This window comes from Balearica regulorum, chromosome 4 (assembly GCF_011004875.1).
Source record: "Balearica regulorum gibbericeps isolate bBalReg1 chromosome 4, bBalReg1.pri, whole genome shotgun sequence".
In the NCBI taxonomy this organism is placed as follows: domain Eukaryota; kingdom Metazoa; phylum Chordata; class Aves; order Gruiformes; family Gruidae; genus Balearica; species Balearica regulorum.
The window spans coordinates 51273023-51286240 of record NC_046187.1 but is presented as its reverse complement, the minus strand read 5'-3'; the positions used below and the strand labels follow the sequence as shown (position 1 = coordinate 51286240).

At 42.0% G+C, this 13218-nt stretch overlaps 1 protein-coding gene across 1 annotated transcript in view; it reads left to right on the top strand.

The window, feature by feature from the left end:
- The window catches only part of TRMT9B (tRNA methyltransferase 9B (putative)), a 123453-nt gene extending 111383 nt beyond the window's left edge, over nucleotides 1–12070 (top strand). The window contains exon 5 of the transcript XR_012835359.1: nucleotides 11949–12070. The gene's annotated coding sequence lies outside the window, so the exon portion shown is untranslated. The remainder of the gene's footprint in view (nucleotides 1–11948) is intronic.
- The last annotated feature ends 1148 nt before the right edge of the window (nucleotides 12071–13218 follow it).

Sequence of the window (13218 nt, the reverse complement as noted above, 5' to 3'; positions counted from 1 at the left end):
TGCTGGTCAAAACCATGCTTAGGTACTGCTCTGTAGTCAATTCTTTCTCCGTACATGGAACCTATTCTGTAGTATTTGACAGAAAATGAATCCTACTTGGTTAAAATATTATTTCCTACAGAACTTCTGTGCTTTCAGAATAGTTAATAAATATATTAGCCACTGGAAACTCTGTGTCTGGGCAAGTTCTTAATAAATGTTAAGTTTGAGAAGACCTGTTAGTGCTATTTGCTCTGTTAGTTAGATCACATGGACACAATACAGAGCAGGTAAGCATAGTGATTTACTACGAAGCCAAGGAGTCTGTCTTTACTTTAGACAACCCCAGTCATCCTAGCCATAAATGTGATTATTTGAACTAGATAAATAAAGGTGATGAAATGTGGTTTGTAACCACATCAGTACTATATGTTCTGTTGATGATAGAAAAGCAGGATGGTCAGCAGAATTAATTGCTACAGAGCTACATTTCCTGCTCCTTCTGATCTATTTACGGTCATCCAGGACTAAGCTTTCTGGCATAAAATAACATTGAAGTATTTCTTTGGGACTGTCGGCATTCTTTTTGCACCAATTTAAATCAGAAAAGAAAAAAGAAGGTAATTAGAATTATGCAATTGCCTGGTGAGGTTACAGCTATACTATGTTAAAAGTGTTTTTACAGTTGCATTGATCATTTATTGTGTTTATACAATTGCAGTGATCACTTATTGTACTGATATGTTTATTATAGTAATGACTAAGGACCTAGTAGTAATTAAGCACTATCCAGACCAAGTATTAATACATGCCCAGTAGGACAGAGTATGTAACCTAATAGTATTCAGATGATGGGAAAGTAGTATGAGCACAGGCTGGACAATAGAGTGGTAACAAATGTAATTTCTTGGGGGTATGGAATGGTCTTTCTGAAGAGGGAATGAATTAAATCTGATATAGTTTGGGAATGGCTAAAGACAAAGAGTAAAGGTAGGAAGTATACAGAGAAATGAAGGGGAATGGCAAAGATGGGAGCAATCACAGCAGAGGAAGCACAATCAGCACTGCTGGACATTCTTAGGATATGCAGAGGTCCCTGTTTTGACTGCTCTTGCTTTCTGGAGCGTCTAGTTGAAATCTTGTGCTGAGGGAGGAATGCAGCTTTTTCCCACCACTTGGAGTTCAATACTCTTTCCCGTACACTTCCAAGACTAGGCATATGCAAAGGAAGATTGGTTAGGGATAACAATTTTTCCTTCCTTTATATCTCCATCATTTCATTGCAGCATGATCTCTTTTTGATTCCTTTTATTCTTGCTGAGTGCTTCAGTTCACTCTAGCTGGTTTGACCTTCCTCCGCTATGCCCACAATCTGGGGTTGCATTTGTTTTACCCAGTTACCTCTACAACCAGTATAGTTGCACTGGTAAAAGCTTTGCATGTAGAAAGCTTGACTAACCTGATCTCCTTCTGTGACAAGGTGATCCGCTTAGTGGATGAGGGAAAGGCCGAGGATATTGTCTACCTGGACTTTGGTAAAGCTTTTGACACTGTTTCCCACAGCATTCTCCTGGTGAAATGGCCTGCTCATGGCTTGGACAGGCGTACACTTCGCTGGGTAAAAAACTGGCTGGATGGGCAGGCCCAAAGAGTTGTGGTGAATGGAGTTAAATCCAGCTGGTGGCCAGTCACAAGTGGTGTTCCCCAGGGCTCAGTACTGGGGCCAGTGCTCTTTAATATCTTTATCAATGACAAGGGGATCGAGTGCACCCTCAGTCAGTTTGCAGACACCACCAAGTTGGGTGGGAGTGTTGATCTGCTTGAGGGTAGAAAGGCTCTACAGAGGGATCTGGACAGGCTGGATTGATGGGCCAAAGCCAACTGTATGAGGTTCAACAAGGCCAAGTGCCGGGTCCTGCACTTGGGTCACAACAACCCCAGGCAACACTACAGGGTTGGGGATGAGTGGCTGGAAAGCTGCCTGGCAGAAAAGAACCTGGGGGTGTTGGTTGATAGCCAGCTGAACATGAACCAGCAGTGTGCCCAGGTGGCCAAGAAGGCCAACAGCATCCTGGCTTGTATCAGGAATAGTGTGGCCAGCAGGACTAGGGAAGTGATCATGCCCCTGTACTCGGCACTGGTGAGGTTGCACCTTGAGTGCTGTGTTCAGTTTTGGGGCCCTCACTACAAGAAAGACATTGAGGTGCTGGAGTGTGTCCAGAGAAGCACAACAAAGCTGGTGAAGGGTCTAGAACACAAGCCTTATGAGGAGCAGCTGAGGGAACTGGGGTTGTTTAGCCTGGAGAAGAGGAGGCTGAGGGGAGACCTTATCGCTCTCCACAACTACCTGAAAGGAGGATGTAGTGAGGTGGTTGCCAGTCTCTTCTCCCAAGTGACAAGTGATAGGACAAGACAAAATGGCCTCAAGTTTTACCAGGGGAGGTTTAGATTGGATATTAGGAAAAATTTCTTCACCAAAAGGGCTGTCAATCATTGGAACAGGTTGCCCAGGGAAGTGGTTGAGTCACCATCCCTGGAGGTATTTAAAAGATGTGTAGATGTGGTGCTTAGGGACATGGTTTAGTGATGGACTTGGCAGTGCTAGGTTAACAGTTGGACTTGATGATCTTAAAGGTCTTTTCTGACTTAAATGATTCTATGAATGTAATTGCACAGCCTCCTTTTGCTTGACTAATAAGCAAGAGCTCCACTATTTCTATTTCATTTCTGTTTCTACTTCTAATTTCATTTGTTTTCTTATTTCTGTGCATTTCCTTCCAAACACTTCCCACCTCAGCCCACCTCTTTTCTATTCAGACAGATATATCCATACTACTATAGCAGTAGTACCTCAGATTACCACAAATATGTTTTATATTTCTCATTTTTTACCTTTAAATCTCCACTTGTGATGATACTTCCAGACTGTTTTCATAGTTCTACCTCTGGCAGCTGAAGAAAAAGTGAAAAACCCCACCCTTAATACCTCAAAGCATCATAGCAAATCTCACTACAATGACCAATTTAGGGGCTTTACATCTCTAATGCACTTTACATCTCTAATATTGGAAAATGTAATGGTATCATCTACACATAATTCTTTTTCCTCCTTATTTCTTAGCTGTTATTTAGTCATCATTGTCTTCACTTAGGTACGTTTTGAACTCCTTAAGCTATGCCTACATCTTCCTAGAGCTCGGGGTGCTTGAGGACAGCAGATGCCTCTGTTGCTGTTGTGGCAATTCAGCACCTGCACCTCCTGCTTTTCCCAGTGCCCAACAGAGCAAACTTGTCTTAAATAGAACCCAAATAATCTGATTTTAAAAAACCCCAACCAACCAATCTCCCCCCAAACCAACAACAACAAAAAATACCCTAGCAGGTGGTGCTTCAGCAGTTGTGATCATATCCAAAGTGAAAAGGAAATGTGGGACAAGAAAGCAAATATGGATATTGAGAATGGTGCTCCTAGCTTTGAAAAGATTCTTGGATATAAATGCTTCACGCCCTTTAGCCCTGTTGACAAGGTGCTACGCTCTGCTCTGATGAGGGGGTATGTGGACACGGGAACAGTGAGATGGTATTAGGTTGCCCTCTTCTGTTGTGACAGAGTAGGTTGATTTCTGCAGAATATTAACTGCTTGTTAAAGTTTTTACAGCATCTAAAATTCTCTTTTGTGAATGAAGAGAGGATTAATCAATGGCTTTCAGTCATTTTGAAACTGTCACAAGTAAAAGACAAAGATAAAGAAGGGGGGCATAAACACGCAGATGTTCACCTAGAGCTGAAAATACCGCCTCTTACCAATGTGCTAACAAAGAAGTCTGTGTGTGCACAATCAGACTGAAAGCTGATGTTTCCTCCGCGCAGGATAAAAGTCATTCGTGGGAGGCTTTTTGGTGAGGCAAATATCATGGTTTTTTTCTGTGTCTCTCATCTGCGTCTTTATAGAAGAACCTATGCTATATGTCAGAGTTAGTGAGAATAAATTGACCCTTCACAGGCTGCTTCCTTGCCACAGGGACTGACAGGTCAGTCAGATTTAGTTCTGAACATTTGGATTGGGTAAAATAAAGTGTTTCCTGTGAAAGGAGGAATTAGCCACTTAGAACAAATGCTCTAGTGCAGTGAAATAGAAATAGAATAGTCATTCAATACGAGGTTAAAACTCTTCGACTGTGAGGGAAAACAGAATGTTTTTGTGGCTCACTGTCCAAAGCTGCTTTCCAGTATGTCTGAGAGAGCACCAGAGGTGAGATGGTGATGAAATTAATAGAGAGCAAGTCACACACAGGACCTCCAGGCTGCTTTAAATTGATGTTTTATTCAGTGACACAGCCTGATGAAGGTCATTGCCCATACTGAGCAGTAGCAGCTCCTATCAACTTCAATAACAGTCAAGAGCAGTCACTGCCTCTTGGGATCTGGTCCTCTACATTTTATGAAGACTGGCTGTGCCAACATTGACCACTGGACCATTTAAAAAGGTTACTCTAACTCCTGTTTCAAACGATGAACAGACACACACACATATATATTTTTTGATGCAACCTTTTTCATTTGGTTTTCTTTTTTCTTTTTTTTTTTCCTTCTGCATGTATTAAACGTTTTACTTATATTACAATACAATGGTAACTAGTGCTTGGTGCAATTTCTGAAAGGTAAACAAACCATTTGATAATGAGGAGGAAAGGACTAAGCCATCAGTATAAATGAGTCAGGGCATGTTTGGAAGGAGGCAGTAGGGAAGAAGGGAATGGTGCTAGGAGAACCACTTTAAGAGAGTAACAGAAAACTGCTCAAGCCTGCAAAGTCTGACCTGATTCTGAGCGTAATTACATCAAAATCTGATTCAAAGTCTTCCATTGACTTCCCTGGTCTCTGTATCGGTTGTTCTCAGAAATGCCTGTTTACCCTGGGATTTTCCTTTCTTTGATTCAGAGGAGAAACAAAGATCCCTGGGTGGTTTACTTTATGCTTAAATATATAGTAGAACCATCAGTTTAATAGCAGAACAAATGTTTGACCACAGTTGCCCGGGAGCGTTTCCATAGTCCCTTGAAGAGTGAGCCACTGGCACACCCAACTCCCTTTCTCTTTCCAGCCTCTACCTGAGATTCACAAGGAAATAAAAATAAAAATCCAAACATGAAGAGCAGAGTGGGGCTGTGACATGTCCTCACCTGCTCCTTGAGCTGGATATTCAAAGCACCGAAACTGTGCATCTATATTCTTAGCTACGATGAAAAACTCCTAAGGCTCAGCCAGAGGTACTAAATTATGGAGTAAAAGGGAATTTTTCAAACTTACCTGTGTAAAAAAAATGTGATTCTGTACCTGAATTTGTTTTGAGTTACATCCACAGACTTTGCTAGTGTTTGGATCAAGCTCCAAATTGGGAATTTTGCTACAGAGAGTGCATGCCTGCTATTGGGGTACAGGGGTTCTGGGACCAGTGTAGGGAAATGACTGTATGCAACACTGCGTGTCCTCAGATTCACCTTTGCCTTTCAGTTCATGTAAAGACTTTACAGGAAACATGAAGTGATTTAGTGCTGTGCAAAGAAGCCTTTCAAATATGAACTGAATTTATAATTGACATATCTATGAAATATTAAACAAACCATTAGTGTTTCTGAGGAGGTTACCCACATGAGCCCTTCAATCTGTGCTGGATCATGTCTCTGTGGTAACATGTTAGGCTCTGGCTTATTGAGAGTGAAGAAGCATAAATGAGAACTCACTGGAGACAGAGTATCAAAAACATGTTTAAGTGGATAAATACCAAAAAGAGATTTAATACAGCAGCTACATAAACAATTTCAACATTCTTACACTGAAGTCTGAAATACAGAAAAAGTCATGTGCAGTGATAGCCACTTGATGATAATAATACGGAGATTTCGGGGATGATGACATGGAAACGGACGGTTGGCAGATGAAACAGAAAATGGGAGAAGTTATATCTTTGTGTGCTTGGGTCAGAAGGCCTGTTCCCTATATGGAACAGGCTACAGGATGCCTATGTGAAACCATGGAATGGAAGAAAGGTCAAACAAGGAGGAGGTGATTGCACACTCCCAAATTTCTAAACTTGACCCATTGGCCATAGGGCGGGCTTCTCTGAGATGTTAGTCACTGAAGGCTACGTTGGTTACATTGAGTTGACAGCATGAAAATCACTGCTGTAGCCTCTAATATCTATAGAGTCATGTTCTTTCTTAAATGCAAGGGGATTATAAGAAAGGTAACATAATCAAGGAAATACCAGGCTATGTTTCAGCTGTTTTGATCCCTACACTTTCTATGTACCAAAGCTGGCCATTCCTGGATTGGTTGGGTGCGTGCAGAGAATAATATGAAGTGACGTTTTCCTGCCAAGGCCATTGCTAATGACGTCATAGGTGGCATTCATGTGCCAGCTTCCCCTCAGAACAAGTGCAAAGGTTTGAATGACTAAGTTGGAAGGATTCAGAATGGAAGAGAGAGAGGGGATGGAGACACAATAACTAGGAGTATTCCTCACAGTGCTGGAGAATGCCAAAATTAAGAAAGAAATATTAAATAAACTAGTTTAAAAAACATTAAGAGAAAGGAACAAAAATATGGACATGAAATATAAGGCAGTGTTTTTCTCGTATAAACTGGCCAAGAGTCTATACAGGGACCACAGGAAGTTTCTCAACTTTTTTTTTTTAAATTGAGAACTAAAAGCTCAACAAATAAATGTAGTTTCACTGAAGTCTAGACAAAAGACACTACACTGCCTGAGGGGATTAGTGGATAATCAAAAACATTTTGTGGTTTCTGCTGTTCCCAGAGACCAAAAGTAGGGACAGAGAGATGGTAATGAGCCAAACTGAAAAAAACCCCCAAAATCTTGCAGAAAAAAGATGACTTTCCCATATCCAGCTAGAGGCCAACTGAAAGTAGCTAAGTGTTATGAAAAATGGAATATAAACACAGGATCTACAGCTATGAGCTAAAGTCCTTGCTTTTCCTTGTAGGAATATGAATAGTTGAAAGAGCTGAGTGGTCATTTAAGTAACTATTAAATTTTTAATATTTGACTCAGTACAACTCTTGAATTATTAAAATTGTATATGACAAATTGGAATGAGACATGGAGACTAACTGTTTCTATAATGTGATGTGATTATGTAATTATTTTGATAGGCAAAATTAGAAGTAAGACCTAGATCACTGTGTGGTTGGCAGGCAGAAGCTTTTATGGGGTACATCAGTCTGGGATTTATGTAGGCAAGTAACTTTTGGGTAGCAGTGCCTTAACGAGGCTTGATTATAAATAACATCTCTGGACCAACTTATATATTAGGTGACTATTCAGATCAAGTTGTGTAATTTCTTGCATTACTTCCCTCTGTATCATCATTACTGAACCTAACATTCAGATCTCTGGGATTTGGGTGTGAATGGCACTGCTGGTAGTATCAGGTTTTATTCTCAGCTACTTACTACATGATCTAGTCTCCATCAAAAATTACATATACTATTACCTCTAAACACCCACATCCCACTCAGTTGAGATAGGGGAGCAAGGCAGAGGAATATGGATTTTCTGAGTCAGGATCTGACAGTTCAGATAACTTATTTTGGAAAGTACAGACAGAGGTACTAGGAGAACGGACATGCTGTCCTAAGGAAATGAATACAAAAGCCTGTCCCTAACAGGGAATTATATTTAGATATTTTTGTCTGCAAGAGAATCCTCTCTGTTTAATTCTTCTCCAGCTGGACCTTGTAAAGTGATTTCTCAGCAAGGTTTGTAAAGCACAGCATTGCACCAACCAAATCTATTAGTCACAAGCACATATGGGTGACGGTACCTACATCAGTCTGTGGGAACGCTGGAGTCAGCTAAGCTATGTTTGGCATTCGTCTTGCATTGCAAAATCCCTTCACAGATGCTGAGCATTAGGCGACCACTGAGACAAGAGTCTAAAGCATCTACAAATACTAATGACAAAGCAAAATCATCTTTGCATTCTTATTGTTAATCAGGCTAAATGATACCATATTATGAAGTTCTCTAATGCTATTAGAAATCAAAATTTGGGGAAAAAAAATTACTTTTCAGTTCTTAATTACTTACACATAAATCATTAATAAGGGAATCAATAATTCTGGTTTAGTAGAAACAACAACTCCAGAAGACTGTCAGTTTTGAGAATGAATTTATGTTTATTTATTAGCACTTTAGGGGCTCCCAGAGCTATGTGTTACAGATCTGCTCAGTGTGAGGAAGGGATGTACTGTGGTCTAATACCAGAATCCTTCATTAACCAAAGACCCTGTATATATTTAAAATTAATTGTTGATTGTCTTGTCTGTGATTATGCTGAATATTTGTATACACTAATAAAATAGATATAAAATGCAGGCAACCTGTTTCCTACAATAACGGTAATATGTACTAGGTCCTGCTTAAATACTGCCTAAAATGTTACACTCAGCAGAATAAGAGAAAGAAAAGCACCACTAGGTGTCAGTCAATCTATTTCTTTGGTTAAATAGGAGCTAGCCGCAGAGCAGACTCGAGAGCAAAAATGCAGACGCTGCTCTAAAAATAATTATTTTCTCTGAGTATCAACCAGGAGTATTTTGAAAGAATCAGACCAAATGGATGACTTTTGTATTTTGATTGTGCTTCTATATTTTCCTGTTTGCTTTACATTTTCCATTTAACACCAGACAAGAAAACCCCCCCAAACTCCAAGTTTTGACACAGGCTGATCCATGAGCAAGCAAGTCCGGGGAAAGCGGAAAGCAGGAAGCAAGAGAAGGGTCAGGGTGACCTTGCCTATGGAGACACTGCTTGGTTATTTCATGTCAGTCCTGAGCCAGCAGCAGGATTTGACCCTTTCAAGTGGAGGTACCTCAGCTACCTCTCCTTGCAATGGAAAGCAGAATCCAACACCTTTCAAGGAAGCTCTAAAGCATCAGCCTTTGAACTGCCATTGCACTAAAAGAAGACAGCACCTTTCACAGTGCAAGGCATGGAAAGGTCCTTGGGAAAGATCTTGAGAGTGCATGAAAGTGTGCAGAAACATAAACTGGGAAATGATTGTCAAAGGGAGGAGAGAAGAAAAGACAGAAGCAGAGAGAGGAGTGTGTCAATATGGATTCAAAAAGGGAAGTCAGACATGACTCTCCTTAATGGTAGCCTTGGCCTCGCGTCACTGGCCATAATGGCAATTGAAGAAGACCAATTGCTCCTTGCCTCAGACTTGGCCGGACCAGAGGTGCTGTGGGGAGGGCAGCACCTGAAGGGTCTACAGGCAAGGAAAGAAAAATGATGGTACAGAGCAAGACTCAGCAATTGGACAAAGTGAGCCAGAGAATGCTACAGAAATCATGAGAGGAAAGAAAGCAAACAGAGCATTTTCAGCCCAGCTTCATAAAAACCAAACAGCCCATCTCTTGTGTGAGTCTCTGTCCCAGATATAGACCATTCCTAGTAACGTTTTACATGTGCAACTGCTCTGAACAGGTTGCACTTACGTGGACTGCAGCTTCATACTACTGTGCCAGGTAGATGCATTAGCATGTGTAATCAGGACTGTTTAATCCTGAAGCTCTGTAAAACCGTTACTCTGAGAGCAGTGGGGTCCTTCTCCATCCTAGCCCAGTAAGGACTGGCAGGGTACCTATTGCAACAATGATTTGAAAAAAATCTGATCAAGGGCTGAGATGCAAAAGTCAAAGGTACCTTTCACAAGAGAGCCGCAGCTGATATCAGTTCAGTTTATATCCCGTGACCACCAAGGAAAGGGTTAAAGACTAATTGTGCCCCAGTAAGATGAAGCCCTCACTGGAGGAACTGGAGAGCAATGCCCATAAAGGTGGCAAGGAGAGGGACTGGCTCCCCAGGCTGCCCAGAGAGCTGTTTGGCCTTGTGCTTTTGGTCTGTGGCTGCTGGGCTGTGTGATCTGGCAATGTAAAGACCCAAAAGGAACCACCAATGTGGTATTTATCGTACAGCCTGATTTTCTGCACTGGCATCAATGTCCATCTTGTCTTCATGATTCCTGGCTCTGCTCCTCAGATAGAGAGCTTTTTTCATTGCTGCTAACAACTTTTTCTGGAACCCACAGAGGTCTCTTATCCCGGCAGAAACTGGGTAGCAGAAACCCCCTTTTTTCACATGCTCTTCACTTCTGCTCGTCATTTATAGGTGCAGTATTTGCCAGGTTACTGCTCTTGTGTGCTGAGCTGCCTCTTCACCGCTGTGCAGCTCTCCCATTCACCTAGCTGTTAGGTTCCCCAGTGACCATTACAGTGATGGAAATGTTATTAAAATAATCTGTAAAGGAATTATTAAGACATATTTTACATTAACCCTTTCCCAATCTAAAAATTAGGTTATAATACTTGTTATTGCTCTTCTTTGTTGTTTAAGTATTGGCTTGTGAGCCTGGCTATGTATGATGGAGAAAGAATATTTTTGTGGGTCTGTTTGTGTATCTTTACAAGATGCACAGAATGGGCAGACTTGACAGCAGCTACAAAAATCCTGCAGGCATCTTGGGTTTGCTCTTCTTCCCTTTGAAATACCTAGATGGTATCTCATTTACATAACAGAAGATGGAGTGCATCAGTTGTGCCAGAGGAGCGACTGTTATAAGAAAAAAAAAAAAAAAGCCACTCCATGTTCTTGCCTGCCATCAGTGGGACTGGCAGAGGGTGAGGGCAGCGCGACGCTGGAGCCCAGGAGATACCCAGGCCACCTCCTGGGAGCAGCAGCAAGGCTTTGCAGGAGGACGGTGGCAGCTAGGAGCGCAATGGCTCTGGGCTGTCCTTCAGCAACTCTCTTCAGCCATCTTCATTCAGCTCAGCTTCCCTGCTTGTAAATTGAGAATAAAAGCAGCTCCTATGTTCACAGGGTGCTTTCTAGCCCCCAACACCAGAGGCCTTATAGTGTAACTTCAGTGAATTGATAAAGAATGTTAAAATTGCCTCTTTTTGCCCATGGCACTATAGTAAACAGTGAGGTTCCCCACTGAATCAGACATGGGAAGACTCTTCCCAGAAACATGCTGATTTGGAAGGTGTTTTGCTTTGATTACCAAGGAACATATTCAGGTACTGTTGTTAATAGCACACCTCTGCTAGCAATTTTTAAAGCCATTTATCTAACAGAGACTGTCCTTGGGTGTCACCAGCAACTGGCTTCTGCCATCCTTCCACTAAGGTGCGAGTCTGTGAATAGCTCGGCTGCAAGCCGATGGGAGGTTGTTTTCCTGGCAAGGTAAATGTGGGAGGTTTGGGACCTGAATGTCATATGTGTGTTTGGGGAGACTCTTCTGCATGAGCTGGAGGCTCCAGTTCAGCACTACCTTTCCTTATGTGCCCCAGTTAGTTAGTCAACTAAGTTGTTTAGCTCTTGCACACCTCTTCTTCAAGTCTTATACTTGTCTTCCTTTAGTCTGATGTGCTTCAAATCAAGCCCACACAAATTTTTCAGCCAAAAGGTTCTTAGAGCTTATTTATATAGGGGTATTGGTTTGTGACAGTGCAAGGCTGGAGCTGATGCTCTCAGGATGAGCCAGGAGTGCTGGTGGGGGGCTTGACCTATAACAAACCTACAGGAACCAAACCCCAACAAAAATAGCTACTTGTGTAAAAATTGCAATTCTGTTCATACTGATATCTTCAGTGCTGGAAATGGGTGCTGCTATTACACTGCACTCTCTCCCTGTGATTCACAAACAGCCCTGATTTCTAGCTCAGCTGTGTTTTCTTCCCAGTTGACAGAAACCTTGGCTGTGAAGTATGGGAATAAAACTTGGGATCTGCTGCAGTCAAGTTTTTTTGCTGTTGGAATTTTCACCTCTGTAAAATGATTCCAGAAAAATGTTTTTATTTATGCTCTTTTATTTATTTGCTATTTCTATGACATGTACTTCAGAAATTTAAGAACCCTCCTTGTTTTTCTGTGTGTATCCAGCTCGTTCCCAAGAAACGGTGTGGCTGCATACTTGTTTGAGATGGAGGCGTGAGGGAAGCGCTGGCTCCCAGCGCCTGTCCCCGGTTTAACAGATGGGAGCTACGGCTTTCCATGTGCGTCTGTGGAGCTATGTAAGTAAAACTGTTTCCTATAGAGGTCTTCAGGGCAACCACTTTCTCCCACTGAGATGCTGAAATGGAAATGCTTGCTGGCTGTTTTCCTTTGAGGCTGGTGCTCTGTCCTTGTACAGCGCAGCTTTCTAATAGCTGACTTCTAGGGAGCCTCTGAAACGCCAAGCAGCTGAAAACCCATCCTATGCCTCTCACTGTAGGGAATATTGGCCGCTGGACAGAATTACTGATCCTTAATTACTGTGTCTGTACAGGCTATGATCTGCCTGGAGCCATAATCAGATATAAAAAGGCTCTGAAATTAATCTATAGACCAAGTTCTATATTTATGTAAAGCCCTGACAATTGGGAAGGCATGCCAGCACAAGTTATTAATGCCACCATATTTTTATCATGTGAATATAACTGTGTAGTTAGTGATGGTCAGGGTTTCTGGACATGGCCTTGCAGCCACACAAACAAGAAGTTATTTCAGCCAGCTGGTTGCATTTGAGAGTGAATTTCATACTTGCAATTCTGTGGTGAAAGGAACTCACCATACTTGAGGAGAAGGAGAAAGAAGCAGCTTTTCTCAGATTTTTTTGGAACAACTGCACTGATTTGGAGACTGTAATTCCCTGAGGAAGCTGTGTCTCGGCTATAAATACACTCTGAGCTAGCTCAGCGGGTTTATCTGGACTGGGATTAATTTATAGGTGTTGCATTTGACTCTCACGGGAGACATATTTCTTATTCTCTGTAGAGCAGTGATGAGTAAAAATGACCAAGGGAGAGTCTGAGATATCTTTAATGACCAGCTTCCTCCATTGCTATTCTGTATGCCTCGGTGAGCCTCTGGCTGTCCCGGAGCTAACAGCCAGAGGACAGTTGGCCTCCTGAGGCAAAGTGTTTGTCTGCAGGGAAAGCAGAAGGTGAAATAATAGCTATGTTCCTTTGTCATTGTATGTGGCCGGTTTTAAATAATAAATCTTTTTAGCAGTTAAGTCTAAGTAAAGCTCCCCGTGATCGTCATCCCTCCGCACCCCCATGTCCATTGCAAAGCGGGAGGGAGGGACCCGGTAGTGGTGGATCTGCTTTTAGCTGGAGCCAGGCATCTGCCCAACTTGCAGGTACGTTTCCTACATCAGAAGAGAGCGAGG